Raw genomic sequence first — 19441 nt, forward strand, 5'->3', positions numbered from 1 at the left:
CACACTTTTATTGCCTGATGGCCTTGGGTCTTGGCGGTTTCCAAGTAGAATGAGTCCTTCAATCGGTACGCTAGATTTGGTGTTACCGGTGGAACACAATTCGGAAGCTATAACTATTTCAATCTCAATAAGTTATGTCTCCTTCAAAGATATTACTATCAATATAAAATTCAATTAGTTTGTGAAGTGGTTCTAAACGTTTTTTTTTCTTATCTCACAAACTTAGGTGAGCTGAAGGCTACATTATTACTAGACAAATCAATTTCTATAAAACATCTGTCCATGCTCGTGACGGCGAAATGGACTTTATTAAAAAAAAAATTGTACATGTTTGCTGTCCTTTGAGATAAACTAGCCAGTCGGCTAAAAATCTCCTTAAGGTCTGAGTTCAAGCTTCCAACGCACAGTGGTTGAAATCGGTATTTTCGTGCGCTTAATTAATAGCTCCTTTATTATGGAATTTAGAGATATGGTGTCTTCAGAGAAGTATTTCAATTTCTTACTGCGCTTCTTTTGATGTTTTCAGTTAAAAGATTAATCTCTTTAAAAGTGAGTTAGAAAATTTATTTTTTCAACTATTCAAGATACAGGGTTGGTGTCTTCGAAAAAGTTGTAGAAAATTCTTTTTCAAACAACTTTGCCCAAGCCGTTCAATTGATATCTTTTTTTACTTTTCAAGATATGTGACGTTTTTTGCCGACGGTCCCTCAAAAATTATTTTCTCATCATAACTTTTTGGTCTACATTTTTACAAGTTATTGAAGTTTTTGTAGATTTTTAGACCACAATTTATGAACTTGCAACTTAGCAGGGGGCAAAATGGGACATGGTGCATCTAAAACTTCAAGAAATTTACTTCAAAATGATAGTAAACATTTGCCAATGTAAGCGATTGTTGGTAGACTTTGATTTAAACAAACTAGTGATAGTCGTACCTAAATACGCATGCTATTTCATCAGAATTGCCTCACCTAGTGTAAGAGATATCTTGTATACATTATAATGCTACTGTTGAAATCAAGTAAGCTTTGTTTGAACGAATTAAATTGGTAACTCTTAAGAGTTGATGAGTAGTTGAATGCCCATGGCAAAATCTAAACTGCTCATCTGCAAAAATTGAGTTCGTATTGATGTGAAGCATCATTCTATTTAAAATTATCTTTTCAAAAAGTTTACTTATTGAAGAAAGCAAATTTATTGGACGGTAGCTAGAAGCTTCAGCTGGATTTTTATCCGGCTTCAAAATTGGAACAACTTTTGCATTTTTCCATTTATCAGGAAAGTATGCCAAATGGAAACATCTGTTAAATAATTTTACCAAGAAAAACAAGATACTCTCTGGGAGTTTTTTGATGAGGATATAGAAAATTCCATCATCACCTGGAGCTTTCATATTTTGAAACTTTTTAGTTATAGACCTTACTTCGTCCAAATCAGTCCCCCAGGCATCATCAAAAATATTTTCCCTAGAGAAAGTATTCAGATAATCCCGAGTAACCTGATTCTCAATAGGACTAGTAATGAGAATCGAAAATTTTGACAATTTTGACTTGAGAAGCATTACTGCCCCTAAAATGGAATTTTTACAGAAATCATGAATTGACATGATTTCTGATATGCTTAAATCTAACTCCATGTTTGATGCTATTCAAACTGTGTGTGTGTGTGTGTGTGTGTGTACAATCTAACCCCCGCTGTCCGGCAGTGTTATTATGGAAGAAAACTGCTTTTTATTACCCTTAAATTAAAGCAGGTTTAGTCCGGGAGTTAGAAGGTGTTAGCTCTATTGCAGCTCCAGTGACCCATTTCAGAATGCCTGGTAATTCACGACCACTCCGAGGTCACTTTTACTTACAATAAGCCCCGCATGTTTACTCTACCTTTATCAAATGGATCATGGTATCATAAACACACTTCCAGATTCAAAAAATATTATTTCCAAATCTGGCACGTATATAGTTTTGAAATTTTTTCAACTGTATTAAATCGATTTGAATAGACATTTCTTAACAATTTTGTTTCGAATACCTCTTGATTCATCTGCTGGCAGCACTTACTGGCCCTTACCGGCGACCAACTCGTCTGCCCGCAAAAGCAACAACGCCTAAATCTCAAAGCTCTCCGGACGTCCCCTCGAAAATGCAATCGAGATATGTATAAGAACAATCTTCAACTGGAACGTACTCACCAAATCAATACATCCGGGAAACGGCGCCGGTGGTGTAGTGGTAAGCGTGATTACCTCTCACCCCAGCAGGCCTGGATTCAATCCCAGTCGGCGCCGCCGGGATGTTCTGAGGCATAACATCTCTGTTCACGCCTTCCTTCGGATGGGAAGTAAGGCCGTTGGTCCCCGGTTCATGAGTTGATGGGTCGATAGGTAGGGTCCAGGTGTGGGAGCTGCTTTCCTGGCACGTCGGTAGCATTGGTGCTCAGCACGGAAAACAAGATCGACGGAAAAAACAAACCAAAGGAAAAAAAATACATCCGGGAGCACATTCCTGATGCTTATTTTTCTCTCGCATGTCCGTCGTCGTCGAACGGCAATAAAAAGGGAACTCGGTGCAATTTTGTGGTACGGAATTTTCACTGAACATAAACCGCGAATTTACGAATTTCACCACTCCCAACCGCGAAACACGTTGAGAAGCACTTTTGGTACACTTTCGATCAATTTCTTTCGAAAACACAAAAAAAAGTTGCAAGCGAGCCAACATCAACACCCGAGTCAACACCGATTCCATGTTTGATGCTATTCAAACTGGAGTAAAATTTGCAAATAATATTGTCATGACTTTTAAATTCAGTAATGGATTTTAAAGCATTAAATATTTTAAATTGAAATGCTCAATCTCTTAAAGATAATGAAGACGAGCTATTTAATTTTTTGAGAGTTCATAACGTGCATATTGCCGTTATAACTGAAACGTTCCTTAAACCTGACCATAAGGTTAGGAAGGACGCAAATTATTTCATTTATAGAAATGATCGTCTTGGTGGACCCTGTGGTGGCGTTGTCATCATTGTTCATAGACGAATCAATTATAAAATTCTTTCTTCATTTGAAACCAAAGTTTTTGGAACTTTGGAAGTTTCTGTTGAAACAAAATTTGGACAACTTACGTTTATAGCTGCCTATTTGCCATTCCAATGCGTAGGCCAGCAAAAGAATTTTCTCAAGGGTGACCTTCAGAAACTTACCCGTCATAAGTCTAAATTCTTTATTATTGATGATTTTAATGCAAAACACCGCTCATGGAATAATCCTCAAAGCAATTCCAATGGTAATATTCTGTTTGATGATTGTTCTGCAGGTTATTACACTATTCAATATCCAAACAGCCCAACATGCTTTTCTTCAGCAAGAAATCCCTCAACTATTGATTTGGTCTTAACTGATTCATGTCAACTTTGTAACGAATTGGTTACCCATGCTAACTTCGGTTCTGATCACCTTCCAGTAACTTTTGAAATATCCCAAAAAATAATTTCTAATCCCAACAGCTCTACTTTCAATTACCATAGCTGATTGGGAGCAAAATACCAATAGCTGATTGGGAGCAAAATCGAACATTTATGGAATATAACTTCGATCCAAACATTTCTTTGCAAATCAAAGATGAAATTAATTATGCTCTTGAATCTCTGACTACTCCTATAGTTGAATCAAGAGCTGCCTCAGTACTAAAATGCGAGGTTAAATTCGATTCAATTATAATAGACGACGATCTTCAGCTCTTGATCCACCTTAAAAATGTCCGTAGGAGACAATTTCAAAGAACACGCGATCCTGACATGAAAGTTATCTGGTGGGATTTGCAAAAACAAATTCATAAGCGATTCTCTGCCCTGAGGAAGAAAACTTTTGAAAATAATGTTTCTAAATTAGACCCGAGTTCCAAACCTTTTTGGAAACTCAATTTTTTTTTGTAAAAACCTCAAAAGCCTATTCCAGCGCTTAAGGGGGGAAGTACAATTAGAAGGCCTAAAATGAGGCCTATCTTTGAGAGTGGATTGCGAGTAGGGAAATAAATGAATGTTAGCGATTCCTTATGTATGTTATTAAGGATTTAATGAAGATTAATTATCAGTGACATTTTTTTTAAATTTTGCAATTTAGCCCAATTATTATAAATAATGTGAAGTCAATTTTTTAAAGCAGCACTTCGCGCCGTGCAGTCCCTACGTCCATGATCACGTCTGAAACAAAAAAAACAGGACATTAAATTTGAAGGTACAGCGCACAACATGAAATTCGGATGTAAAAATAATGTTTTTTTTCACAAAAAAATTTGAAGTTAAAAAAAAAATTAAAAAACCCTATTTTTTCGACTTTGTTTATAAAAAAAAAAAAACATGTTATAACAAAAAAATCTAAAAAATCTTTCTATTCATGTTGTGGAGAATTTAATTATGAACATAAAACAGAAAACCGGAATCGATTTGAATGAAAACTCTGACCTGTACATTGCACGGCGATTTTGAAAACACTACTTTTCAGTAGAAGCATTTAAAGTTCAACTTTGACATGTTCAGCCATTTGACATGCACTCACTGAATTGCGTATAACTTTTTAAATAAGTTCCAGACGGCTTTATGCTTTTAAAGGCTCATTCCCAGATACATATAGAGTAAATTAAGCCAACAAAAATTTTTTCGAAAAAAAAATTCTAATTGTATTTCCTCCCTTAAAGAAGGTGGTAAAATTTTGATCACAAATTTGGAAAAAGCTCAGAAACTTGCTAAGAAATTCGAGGGTTCCCATAATTTCAGTTTGGGCGGGGCTGGATGGCGGCCACATATCCTTCGCCCAGAACGGAAGATGTTCCTGCAACCACTTCTGAGTGCGGTTCGAGGTGTGGCACGGAGCCCCATCTAGTTGAAATACAAAATTTGGCTTCGGACCGTACTGTTCTTTGGTCCACGGAAGAACATAATTACTTCAAATCCCGATGTAGACCTCCGTGTTGACCTTGTCGCCTTCTGGAATGAACACCGGGTCCATTTTTTGGCCATCGGAAGCCACCAATCCAAACACCATAACACTAGCAGGATGCTTGGTCAGATACACGTTCTTGTGCTCGTCGGCCACGTCTTTTACCGGAAGAGAACTAACATACCGGTCGGTTCTGGAATTTGATACGGGATCATTTTCCATATTGAACGCACTGGATTCACCAGAATCTTCCTTTTGATAGCAGCGATAACCCTCGGAACCCGAGCGGACCTCCTTACGACCTGTGGCCACCTTCGCGGATAGTTGTTCTTTCTTTTCTCGGTCTAAAACCCTTTTGACGGTCCACCGGAACACTCCCACGGCGATTGAAATGTCTTTTTGCGACATTTGCGCGTGGGACAAATCACGAATACGCTGCCACTTCGTCATGGTTCAACTGTCAAACTAAGTAAATCATTTTCTTTTATACACAGCCTACTACGGTATGACCTATAGGTTACGTGCATGCAAAGAAAGCCAAGGCATCATGAACCAGGCATCATTTTGATGAACCAGGCGGATCATCAAAAAGATGAAATAATGTATGTACGCAATTTGCTAAAAAGAAACATAACCTCCCAATGCCAACACAGTACTTGCTCGATGTGGTATATGCTCCATTCTCTCTTCTAGTCTGAGAAAATGGCAAAGGATTATCTCAAGGATTTTCATCCTATTCAGGAATCCATGTACAATTGAAGGAACATTTTGCAACTTTGAAGCTTAATTATTGGGAATACACACATGTGTTTTATGCTTAAATGATCATTAGGGAAATACAAAATTTTGGCAGAAGGAATTCTCGATCCTTTTTCTCTAACAACTAATAACTTTGAGAGAAAGGCATAAAGTCACTAGAATGTAGTGCCAGAAATAGTAAAAAAAATATATTTTTAAATTTAAGAACTCCCAGGACTAGTGCTGAGATTTGTCATTGCCATTGAAAGACTTTCGCGCGATATTGACAAAATTGTTCGTCACATAGTCACTGACAGACTTGATCCTCAAAAAAAACTGTTGGAGTAAATCGGTAACGCAGTGTGCTGATCACCTCCTTGGAGACCGAACGTCACCCCTAGCAACCTAAGTTTTCTTAAATAAACAACGGTGAAAAACTTTTCATTCCTGTTCAAGACTCCACTCAAGCTAGTCGTTAAATAAAATCCATTCTACTTTTAAACTTTGCTGTTCCGGTTCTTTCTAACCATCAAGAGGTTATGAGCGACTCACGCAAGGATTTGGTCCACGGGATCCCGCAGTTCTCGGGCACCGGTTTCGACAATTGGCAATTTCGAGTGGAGAAGTATCTGAAGTCCGTGAAGCTGTTGGATATCATCAAGAAGGATCATCCGATGGAAGCGGCCGAGCTCACGAAGTTCCAGGAAGATGACGGTAAGGCGGCGTTCCTGCTGACGTCATTTGTTCATGACGATTTGCTGCATTTGGTGCGGGACAAGGAGACGTCCAAGGAGATGTGGATGAACCTTGAATCCGCCTACGCCAAGAAGTCCGTCTCGTCGCAGACATTCGTCAGGAAGCAACTTGCGAAGCTACGAATGATGGAAGGTTCGTCTGTGAAAGATCACCTGAAAACCTTCGAAGAGCTGATCCGACAACTGAAGCTGGCCGGAGCGAAGCTTGAAGAGAACGATATTGTGTCCCAGCTGTTTGCTACCCTTCCCGAGTCGTTCGATCCGTTGGTTACGGCACTGGAAAATCTAGGTGAGGAAAACCTAAAACTGGATGTTGTTCGCGAGCGCCTTCTTGCCGAGGAGCTCAAGAAAACCGACCGGGCAGCGGATTCCTGCCAAGAGAAACCTGCAGCATTCCAAGGATTGAAGCAGAAGTCTGGTAAGTTCACCGGAAAGTGTAACCGTTGCCAGAAGAAGGGGCACAAGGCCAAGGACTGTCGTGTGAAGTTGAAGACAGATGGGCGCGCTGAAGCTAACGCTGCTGCTGGAGGTAAGGCGGTGGCTTTTATGACCGGGAGATGCTCCCAAACAAAGGACGAGGGAGCAGTTTCCTTTAAGCTGGATTCCGGAGCCTCGGACCACCTTGTGAATGTGAAGCACTGTTTCGCCGACCTCACGAAGCTGAAGCACCCTGTCGTCATAAACGTGGCGAAGGATGATCAATCCCTGATTTCCCGGCACAGTGGCACGATCAACGGCGTCAACAAGGAAGGTAACTATATCAGCTTGAAGAACGTCCTCTTCGTACCAGATCTTCGAGCGAACTTGCTATCTGTGAAGAAGATGGCAAAAGCGGATCTTGATGTCACATTCACGAAAAAGGAAGCGATCATGAAGCAAGGTCGTGACCTGATTGCGAGATGTCCCATGCGGGGCGATTTTTACGAGCTCGATCTCCGTGTCGATACGGTGGCGGCCAACATGTGTGGAGCTGTGACTGGTAACCTGTGGCATCGTCGACTGGCTCATTTGGGGAGCAAGAGTTTGCAGACACTCGCGAAGCATGGCATGGTAACAGGTATTCCCGAGAAACCAGATAAATTGGATTTTTGTGATGTTTGTGTTCTCGGAAAGCAGTGCCGAGAACCATTCACGGGTACTAGAGTCCGTGCTACAAGACCTCTAGAAAGAGTGCACTCCGATGTGTGCGGTCCAATTACACCAGCGGCTTGGGATGATTCTCGGTACTTCGTCACCTTTATTGATGATTACACGCACTTTGCTGTTCCGGTTCTTTCTAACCATCAAGAAAAACCTTTGTCAAAATCTCATTTTTTTTTTTTCGTCAAAGATTCACCTGGTAACAAAAAGTGTAATTTCGTACATTCTGTGTCACATTATTGTTATCCAAGTAATTCAGGACGTAGATGCTTGTTCACAGTAACGACTCCATGTAATTGTGTTTCTCAAGTCATTTAATTACGTTACAAATTTAGTTAATATAAAAATCTACACATGTTCGTCACTGACAGCATTGTCATTGACAATTGACATGGTTTGCCTTGACTGTTAGGTCATATGAGTGACCAAAGCAGAATTGTCAATATCACCGCGGACTTTGACCATTTCACAGAATATTTGGCATTTAGAAAAGATTGTCAGCTGGATTTTTCCATCAATTATACCATATTCTATATAATTCGGTTCAGTACAAAAACTGTAATAAAAAAACAGGAAAAAAACGTTGTAATGTCACGTAGAATGAGTCACAAAATCAAGACTCGATGGACGTAGGACCAGGAAAGGTACTATATAATTGACGGAGGAAGATTTAAACATAATGTAAACTTTCACGAACATCCAATATGGAGCACATTCATTCGTATACTTTCAATTTCAATTCTCCTAGAAACAACTCTCAACTCAACGGCACAGAAGCTAAGAGCAATAATCATCATCATTTGCTTTGAAATGATCTAATCATGAGTCGAACAAAACAGCTTAAGTCCTCCATCTATCCTGTACACTCTACGGGGTACCTATTTTAGACAGGCGGTAACAAAAACATTACACACCAAACCTGAGCAGAGCAGAGGCGTGAAAAATGTACAGGTAGGCGCGTAAGTACTAAAAAAAAGTCGCTCAGACGCGACGCACAATTCGAGCTCTCCGCGGTCGGAATTAATTCCCAAACAAGCCTACTATATTCTGGTGCTGATCGGTTCCCATGGTATCTTTGTTATCCACTAGACTAGCGCCACACACCGCCCCTCTCGGATGGACCGCTCGTCGCTTGGTTCCACGCAAGGAATGATTAAGGTGATACTCTAAGGAAGCCTTAGCGTGAAACTTCAAAGGCACAAATGTCAGCTTCCACAAAACATACAAATTTGAAATTGCTACTCTCTGTTTGTAGTAGCACAGCAAACAAGGAGTAGCAATTTCAAATTTATATGTTTTGTTGAAGCTGACATTTGTGCCTTTAAAGTTTCACGCTAAGGCTTCTTTAGAGTATCACCTTAACGCGATCAAATGCGAGTGGGCGCTAGTTATATGATCTATTGGTCGTCGTTTCATTTTAAAGCTATAATTCGATTCGATGTAGGCAGTGAATGATGTTTGAAATTAAGCAATTTACTTTTAACAAAAAATAACTTTTATTTAGCTTATGAAGCTCTCCATAAATACCTCAAATTATGATTATATAAATTTCTGATGGTCGTAATCCACTCTTAAAAGGATAATTAAATGGCTATATGCAATATAAATAAAAACCAAAACACTGTCAAAGCACTGACCAGTTGCCAAGTTTGGTCAAGACGGAGCTCTAAAAGAAAGCCCAAACTTTGTCAACCACTACTCACATTCGAATGGACTCCTCAGATTACGGTTTTTGTAAACATAAACATTTGGCACGTAGGTAAAGTAGATTTAGCTGATGGATTGCAACCGTTTCGCGATATGCACGCGACAGCATATAAATTGTCGATATTATCAACTTGCCAGCCATGTGGCGCCAGGATCGAGTTTCGCTTTGGCATTATTATGTTTCAGTGGTGGCATAGCTGTTCAGTGCACCCTTCAAAACGCCATATTAAATACAAATGAGCAACTATTTTGCAATGCCACCCTGATGACGACGGTGACGAAGGCAACGAGGTGGTGGCAGATTGGCGGCACTTTTAATCGATTTAATCGTGGTGTAATTTACTGGTTTCAGCTAGGGGTATCTTATTAAGGCAAAATCCAAACATGATTCATATCACCGACCTCTTCAGCCTACCTATGTTTACGAGAATGTTTTTGATTTTTCCATCAATCCAGCGGTACTGTGACCGTTAATCATAACAAGATGGAGCTACACACCTCCAGCAGAGTGAAAGAAACACGAACCAAACCAGAGGCCATGGGATGTTCCGTTTTGGACACGAGGCAATAAATCTAGCCCTCATATCGTACAGGCACTCCTTCCTAACATTTCTTAAAACAATCACATAAATGTTAATCTTCCAAATTTACTCCCAATGCACAGCAGCGAAGGCAATAACAAGATTGTGCTGGTCGGCACGTGTAAACAGAAATAGATAAATCGCAGCATAAGTTTAATTTTGATTGGGAACCTGACTGCTGGAGATTGTTGCATGGGGTTCTTCCTTTCTGTAGCTATGCTATTATAAATTGTGGTTTGAATATTGTTAATTTATGTTACATCGTTGCTAGGTCATCCAGAGTTACAAGGGTTGTCGAAAAAACTCATAAACTTCTTCTTCTTCTTATTTCCTTTATTTAACGTCGGTCTCTGTTCCGCAATCTAGTGCCAATCACCGACGGACATAGATTGCCATCCATTAATGGCAATCGAATGTGCAGGAAGGCAGCTTCCACACCTGCGTAGGATATCGCACCCTGTGTTGAATGGGCCGGGACCAACGGCTTTATTTCCCTTCCGAAGGAAGACGTAACCAGAGATTTTTATGCCTCAGAAAAATCCCACCGACCTCGGCTGGGATTGAACCCAGACCCATTGGGGTGTTAGAAAGCAGTCACGCTTACCACTACACCACCAGCGCCGGCTAAACTCATAAACAACAAACAAGCGGTTTGTGTATATCAGACTGCCGGGTGACAATGTGACGTAAGCGCCAAAGTCAAAATTGTTCAGAAGAAGCTTTCAAGACATTATAAATAGATAAATATGCACTGCAGTTTGATTTCAATCGATTCAGGGCTGAAAATCGATGGACCCCGACTCTGACTCCAACTCTGACTCCATTGTTAAAATTATCGGTTTTTATAGATCATCTGAAAGAGCTTCATTTTCTGAGCACAACGATGTTTTTTTCTTTTTCTTTTTTTTTTTTGACGTAGGACTACGTTTTTGATTTCTATATGGGGGTACACTTTGTGAAAACCGAAAATGGAACATGTAACAAATTAAGAAAGATTTTGAACGTTAATAACTCAGCTGCCCCTGGTCCAATTTCAATAATTTTATCACCAATCGATCAGAAATATGGTTCCGAATGTTGATTCTCAACAAGAAACTATTTAAAAAAACTGGTAAATGTCCAGCATTGTCCAAAAGCGTCGAATTAACTAACAAATCCACCAATTGATCATTTTAGATGGTCAAGTTTTGAAACCACCACAGCATGCTTTTGGCGCTACTGTATATGGACGATCAAATGTAAAATACTGTGGTAGCCACAGCATAGTTCTGTCAAAAACTCAGCATTTTCATTGATCCATAACCTACATGCATATAGGGTAGAGAAATACTTCGGCCTAATCGCCTATTTTGGGCCTATCGAGCAGAAAACTTCAAATTAATCCACGATTTCAGAGTTAACAAGTCTATTATGCGTTTGGTACGATGCTTTAGTTAATAAGCTACGGAACAAAGTCAATGAGAACGCGTGATATGAAGGTTTGATCAATTATTCCCAAAAACAAAAGAAGCGCTCCGACCGAATCAATTTTTATCTTCATCCGATTTCAATGCGTTAGGCCGAGTTTAGAATCCGTAGGCCAAGTTTGGTGTCAAGAAGCAGTGTTAGACTTTTGACAATATCTCAACGATTGGTTTCTATTTATCAAATCTTACGGTACGCACGGAAAGGTAAATCAATTTGGAAGCCACTAGTAATAATAACATTCCGTTTGGTGCTAAACTACGCTAGATTAAGAAATACTATGTGCAGGTTGTGCTTAATAGGCCAGAAATGGGTTAGTTCACCCTACTGCTTCCCCAGCACAGTCGTCAGAGAGTAGTAAGTAGACGAAACAAGTCGAAGTGGCATTCGCCTCCGATCCTCTGGCGCGTGCGAATAGGGAGGATGGAATAACGTAATATTTTGCACACTCATCACCATATTCAGAACCAAACGTAATTTCTTCAAGATAACGACCATCCGTCATCTGGCTCGCCGTGGCGGTGTCTGACGATCTCCGGTCTTATTTACAAGGTGTGCTGAAGGTGTTCCTAAAAAATGAGATCCGTGATGCTGTCACCTACACTAAACACGCCAAGCGTAAGCGGCCATGGATTACATACATGTAAATCACACAAATTCATGAAATATAGATCATTTAAAGTAAAAAAAGGCATTAGCTCATTTTCGCTTCGGACGGCGTGGTGAACAGCAATAGCAGCAGTAGGAAGGTGGTGGCTAGTCCACTCCTACACACCTAACAAGCAACAATTGACTGGTCGTGTCGTGGCAAAGGAGGAAAAGGTCTGGTAAAGGAGTAGCCAAGCGTCATCGCAAAGTTCTTCGAGATAACCGCCATCGGTTGTCTGGCCGCCGTGGTGGTATCAAACGTATCTCCGGTCTTTTTTTTTTCTTTTTTTTTTGTGATTTTTAGCCGTAGGCTAGTTTATCACATTTGATAGTAGAAGGTCAGGCTTAAGGCCTGCCTCTAAGGAAACGTTTCAGTCTAACATTAACGTAACGTAAAACTGGCTCTGAGACAACATTTAAAAAAAAACTTAATGTAAAATGGGAGTTACATCGGGACTGTGGTGAGGAATGGATGCGCGAACAAGGTAGAGCTCCACCGTAAGAGACAGTGCCCCAGTCCGGCAGAGATACCCCGATGGCAGGAAAATAGGAAGGTGGAAGAACACGAACAGCGCAGCCAACGACGAGAGTGCTAGATTTGGTTGTACAGGTGGGCGTCCTTCAAGAAAGCAATCAGCGCAGCCAGCGTCGAGGGGTCGTTGCCAAGTAGCTCCCTGATGTTCTCTGGGAGTCGGTGTTGTTCGCGTAGCCTCTGAAACTCTGGGCAGACAAACAGCACGTGTTCCACCGAGGCAGGGATGCTGCAGATTGGACAAACCTTGTGGAATGGTGTCCCACCAAAATTGTGGGAAATCCTCGCATGGCCGGTCCGGAGTCTTGAAATGATCCGTTGGTCCTTGTACTTGTGGCTGTCTAGCCAGGGTCGTACGGTTTCTTTGATCTTTCTCAGGAAAGTGGTCCGCGACTGAAACCATTCCTCCTGCCAGGCTTCCATGATAATATTCGCGATCCAACGCTTGACGTCTAGGAGTGGTACGTTCCTGGTGAAGCGGGGACCAGATGGACCGGATCCCGCCAGCCTGTCCGCAGCCTCATTTCCGGGAACACCGCAGTGCCCGGGAATCCACGTAAAAACGGTTGAGGGTGGGGCATATCGTGTAATGGCTTGTATCCAGAGGTGGCTCGGGGCTTCGGCTTCCAGCGCCTGGATGACGCTGTGTGAGTCCGTTAGCACAAGGATCGGTTGATCTGCAGGAGTGATCACTGCATCAAGAATAGCAGCGGCTTCTGTGGAAAAAACGGAACACTCCTCCGGTAGACTTTGACTTGTTGCGGAGTTTGGTCCTGCCACTCCGAGTCCCACTCCAGCCCGTGATCGCGATCCGTCCGTAAAGCGATGAACGTGCCCCGGATAGACCGACCCAAGAAGTTCTGCAACTGAACGCCTCAACGCTACAGAGTTATCTCCGGCTTGGAATCCTCTCTTAATCCGCTTATCTATTTTGATAACGTTAGATCGCCAACTTTTCTTTCCATGCCAGTGGACTCTGGCCACCGGGGGGAGGTCAAGGTTGGCTTCAGTGCGGAGGGCTCTGTTCCCCTCGTTGAGGAGAAAGACCCTATCATTCCCGGATGTCTTAGTAGCGAGGGCAGCGGCTTTCGTAGCAGTAACTGCAGCAGATCGATAGCGGAAAGGGAGGACTCCGATTTCCACACAAGCAGCGTCTGAAGGCGTGGAAGGTAGAAGGCCGGATACGATGCGTACGTAGGTATTGTATACCGGAGCGAGAATGCGGTTGTATCTCCGGTCTGATCTACGAGGTGTGCGGAAGGTGTTCCTGGAAAATGAGGTCCGTGATGCTGTCACCTACACTAAACACGCCAAGCGTAAGTGGCCAAGGATGTCCTCTACAATAAAACGGCCATCAAGCTTATAACAGTAAAGAGTTGGCATAGAATTTATCTGTGCCTGTTTGTCCATATTCAGAACCACAGGCCCCCAACGACCACACAAAATGCTCTCCAGAGTTGTAATCTTGTAACCAAATTTGGAAGCAGGGGTGTAAGTGATGTTGATTGATTCTCTTAATCAACTTTTTCTTTGAAAAATATTGCAACCGATTTGGTACGCTTACAATTCAAAAACGGAAAGATTTGAGATAATAGATAATTGATCAATTAAAAGAACTAAATGCTCTTCACATTTATTCCGTCCACTAGTGGTCCTACGCCAAGCTTTCGTTCGTGCCCCTAGGCACAGACCCTTCTACTTTTTGGCTCAGTTCTGGTACTATCTTCGGTCCCAAGCTAATCGATGCGCCCCTCGAAACATATGAAAATCCACGAACCGCTCTTTTTATCTGTGCATGTAGATGGTGCATGAAGCAATATTGTTCGGGTCGCCAATGCAATGTATGGAAAAGGCATGATTGGATCATATTGTTAATATGATATATTTGATAAAACGGATCTTTTTTTTCAGGTGGCTATACCATAGAGGTAACTCTAAGACTAGAAAGTCCCGAAATAACGTGCTCAACTTTTTGGCTCAGCTCTGGTACTCTCTTCGGTCCAAGCTAATCGATGCACCCCTCGAAACATAGGAAAATCCACTAACCCCTCATTTTATCTGTCAAACTTTCATATAGCGAATCTAAACAAACATTGTGTAGTAGTAGAATTTCGACTAGAATGGGGTACGTTAATCGTTTGCTTGGGACCAATAGGCTAGTCAAGTAGTGAGCCAATTTAAAATCGCTAGTTTCGTATTGATTGTTGGCTATACTACAGTATGCGTGATAATGTTTGCACCATCGTACAAATAAGGTTCCCGTTTCACCTGTGCATACAATGCCTTGGTTTTCTTTGCATGCACGTAGCCTACACAAAAACAAAATCCATTAGCAAAAATACTATATTGATGGTTTAAATTAAATACTCCCACCAATAGATTTGTGCAGAAACGAAATTCATTTAATTTTACTAATTTTTCTATCAAAACTACTATACCGTTTGAGTAAGCATAGTAGTATTGACAGAATGGTAGTAAATTTGATTATATTTATAGTCAACTATACTGAAATCATGGTAGATTCAACGGTATTAAGCGTACACACTACGAAAAAGACAAGTAAATTTTAGTGCCCTGAGCATGACACATGTAAACGGCCCTTTTGACATAAGAATCAGTTGAAAAGGACGAGAAAATAAATTCAATCAAACGCACTTTTCGTCGAGTTGCACATGTTTCAGTTTCAGGACACTTACTTTTACATGCCATGTTTGTTATGGTTCCATGATTTACGTCAAAACTGAATTACGTCTCGTGTCAAAATAGTAATTTCTAAGTGTGTAGTTATACTGAAAATAAGTGTTTTCTGCAAAATAGTATTCCTAACTATTATCTTTGTTTCAGTGTATAGGTCATACCGTAGTAGGCTGTGTATAAAAGAAAATGATTTACTTAATTTGACAGTTGCACCATGACGAAGTGGCAGCGTATTCGTGATTTGTCCCACGCGCAAATGTCGCAAAAAGACATGTCAATCGCCGTGGGAGTGTCCCGGTGGACCGTCAAAAAGATTTTAGATCGAGAAAAGAAAGGACAACTATCCGCGAAGGTGGCCACAGGTCGTCCGAGGTCAGCTCGGGTTCCGAGGGTTATCACTGCGAAGGATATGTGGCCGCCATCCAGCCCCGATCTTAATCCGCTGGATTACTCAATATGGCGCGTCATGAAGGCCAAGGCCTGTTCTAAACGCTACCCGTGTACAGCAAGCCTCAGACAAACACTGACCCGTACCTGGAGAGAAATGGATCCAGACTACATTATTACAACCTGCCGTGCACTCTGGAAGCGTGTGGAGGCCGTAATTGCAGCAAGAGGAAACTCGATCCTTGATTAACATAGTTTAAGACTCTGAGAATAAATTTAAAAAAAAACTCGAAAACGAAATTTTTGAGAATTTTTTTAATTTTGACATTACCACGCAAACGGTATTTGGGAATGAATAGCTCTCCAATCAGAATTCACAACATGAAAAGCATGACAATTAACATGGCCGGCCACGCCCATCTTCTCCGTTACAGGGAAAGGAAGGATATTGTTGATGTAACATCTACTTAACGGAAGGCGAGCTCACCGACGCTCCTATAAATACTACGGATTTGAATAGTTGGGTAGGAGATGGGTCTGGATTCGCTGAAGCAGACGATACGACCATAGTAATTGTTTTGTTTTGGAGGAGCTTGGGAATAAACCCACGATCTTCTACTCAGTAAGCAAAAGCGGTAGCTGTCAAGCTAGCCGAGCTCCTCAATTTCAATTAAAATCCTGTTTAATATAAAATGTAAATAAACAAAAAAGAAGGGTCTCGCCCGAATGATCGAATTTGCTCCTGTATATGGATCTATTAGTGAATAATTTACGATAATTACAACAAAACATAAAATAAAATATTGACTGCAGACAAAACGTGACTACACCTAAGTAACATTGATTGGTAGCTTCATGAAGGTTTTAAAGCATTCTACACGTCAGCTATTCTTCAGGATACACTTTTTTCTACCTATCTTTCTATGAGGCTTATGGACATGCGTTAGCTTCGAAACTTCTAACCAAACTGGGAAATCTAACAGATCACAAAAAAAAAATCAAAACTAAAAACTGTGAGATCCTTATTCTCGTAACCACTTCGAAACTTTAAGTGCACAAATATCAGCTTTCACGACACGTTCCACAATGAAGCTGTTACTCCACGTTTGCTATACTGCAGCATACAAGAAGTAGCAATTTCAGCTAAAATGAGGCATTAATTTCAGAGATGTGTGTAGTTTTAAATTCAATATGGAAGTGCATGTATAGCCTACCATTTGTTGGACTCTACAAGGAATCACCTTAAAACGTTTCAAAATCAACTGAAAACTAATAAATGAAAATAAAAAAAGGTTATTTTACTTGAAAACGAATATTGAACAAAAAATTACCGTGAATATTTGTCTTAGACGTCATTTCGATCAGAAGCAACGTTTTCGTGCTACAATTTATTGAAAAATATCAAAGACGTCATTTTGAAAAAAAAGTTATAAGATCCTAAATGGATGTTTTTTTGCAAAAATGTGAATGATTGCCCATAACACCCAGTTATGCAAAGTTTCATGCAAATCGGAGAAGGTCGAGTCAACATTTTAATTTTTTTTATCCCTTTGGCCTGGAACTGGTTTGATGTTTTAGTAAGGTTTATTTGGCCGTGAAAACCTATAACTTAAGCACTAACTTTGCAGTGACATGTGACAGCATTCGTGATTTTTTATGATGAAATTCTGGTGCATACAGCTGTGTTCGATAAAATAGCAGCGCATGCCGATTTTCATACAAAATGGTCAACTTTGACATGATGTAACTTTGTTAACTTATGATCAATTGAGCTGAAACGTTCGCCAAAGAACTTCAAATATGTTCAGTTTTACGATTACAAAATATTAAATTTTTGGAAGTACCTGCCGGAAAGTGAGGCACCAGTTAAGTTTGTTCAAAATAATAGCAGTTTTTTTATTTGAAAATTTACGTGCTGCAAATATTTTAAACATTTTTAACTATTATGTACATATGTTAATTGGGTGGGGATTGTTAGAATTTTGAGAAATGTAAAATTTAAAATCTCAAAATTAAGCGGCAATGGAAATTATTAGCACTGCTATTATTTTGAACAAAAGCTACAGTAGGTAGCTCCTAGTAGACCATTCAAACAACAACAAAAATGATACATAGAATTTTAGAGTTGAGAGGAAATGCTATAGTAATATCAACAATAAGCTTTAATGCGATAATTTATTAGCTAGAGAAAATTCTGAAGAGGATGGATTGATACTTCCGTTAGTGTACGGCAGTGTCAATCTATCCTCTTCAGAACTTTCTCTAGCTAATAATGTATCGCACTAGCGCATCATGTTGATATTAGTGTAGTATTTCCTTCCAACTTTCTGAAATCATAAACTTCACGGATGAAGTAACAAACACTTTGGTTGAATATAGAATTTTATTTTTTTTAGATCTCGAAAACCGCAAAACTGTATTTTGCCCAGCCTTAGTCATACATACCTATGATACACTTACTTCGATAATAATCACGTGTTTATTGCTTCAAATAATGCCGCCTTTCGCCTCTCGCCGGCACTTATTTACAACCCTCGACGAATTCATGCCATTCCAATGCTATCACCCGTCCATATAAACTAATCGTCAATCGAATCATTTCCTTTCTCTCTGAAGGCCAACACGCAAGAGTCAAAACCAAAAAGAAAAAGAAAGAAAGACCGCAAATGGAAGAGGGAAAACCTTCAAGAACACCTTCACCAATCGAAGCGGAACATCCATCAACCGACCAACCAACCAACCAGAAACCGGGCAGGCACAGGAAGAACGAAGTCAACCAATCCGATAAACCGTCATCATTTTCCTTTGCACATGGAGCTTCAAAAACATACAATCGTAATTTGATTTCTGAGATTCTTTTTTATTATTTTTCCATCTTTTCTTCGGTCGATCGCGAGGGATGACCTTTTTCTTCTCTCGAATATCGCGCTTCGTCAAAAAACGGAACAATCGTAACCTGAACAGCAACGGCAAGGCAGCAGAGCGGCCGAGCGAGTAGCTGTTAATTTTCACGCCTGCTACTGCTGCTGTGGCGCTGATCCGTAGGATTTCCAATTGATCGAATGATTTTATCTTTCGTATCTTCTTCTTTTAGGGTTTTTTTTTTGTAAATAACAATAGTTAAAGCATATTTTTTTTGTCTGGCTTTAATCAATTTTATGTTCTTTTTTTAAGTTAGATTTAAATATTCAATTTTCTTAATTAGTAATAAAGAAAATTAGCATTAATAATAAAGAAAGGTAATGTACTTTCTATGATCTAACGATTTTACATCTCTTTTGCACACAAGAGAGCTGCGAAGAGAGACGAACACGAATTTTCCACGTTGCTTTAGAGATTGGGGGAAGGAGGAAGAGAAATGCAACAAATGCAAAACACGAAAGAAAAAAAAAACAAATCACTGCAGAGTGCGGAATGGGAACGAACAAACGAACGAAACGAGGAAAAAACGGAATGGCAGTTTCTCTTTGAGAGGCAAAAAAGTGGTATAACAAGAGGGTATTGATTTTAGTTTGTTTTTCCGTTTTTTGAAATTACTTCACTTTTATTCTTTCTTTTGCTGAGCTGGCAGTGGTTACTAATTTTGCGACTTTTCTCATGCTGCTTTTCGATTTTTTAGTTTTTGTAGGATTTTTGTATGCTGCGCTGGCTTTTTGCTGTTGTTACTGCTGCGTTTGTTTTCTTCGTATTTCTTCTGTTGTTGTTTTTTGTTGGATTTGATGGTGTTGTTTTCTCTCTGATCGATACTTTTTCGGTTTTTCTTTTCGAAAAAAGAACGTTGCATTCTCTCTGAGTTGGTACTTTTCGTTTTAGAAGAGGATTAGTAGAAGTGGCGCAGATAGTAGGAAGTTTTTGG

Source organism: Ochlerotatus camptorhynchus, unplaced genomic scaffold, assembly GCF_037179485.1.
Source record: "Ochlerotatus camptorhynchus isolate MF236.1 unplaced genomic scaffold, CSIRO-AGI_Acam_v1.1 ptg000329l, whole genome shotgun sequence".
Lineage (NCBI taxonomy): Eukaryota > Metazoa > Arthropoda > Insecta > Diptera > Culicidae > Ochlerotatus > Ochlerotatus camptorhynchus.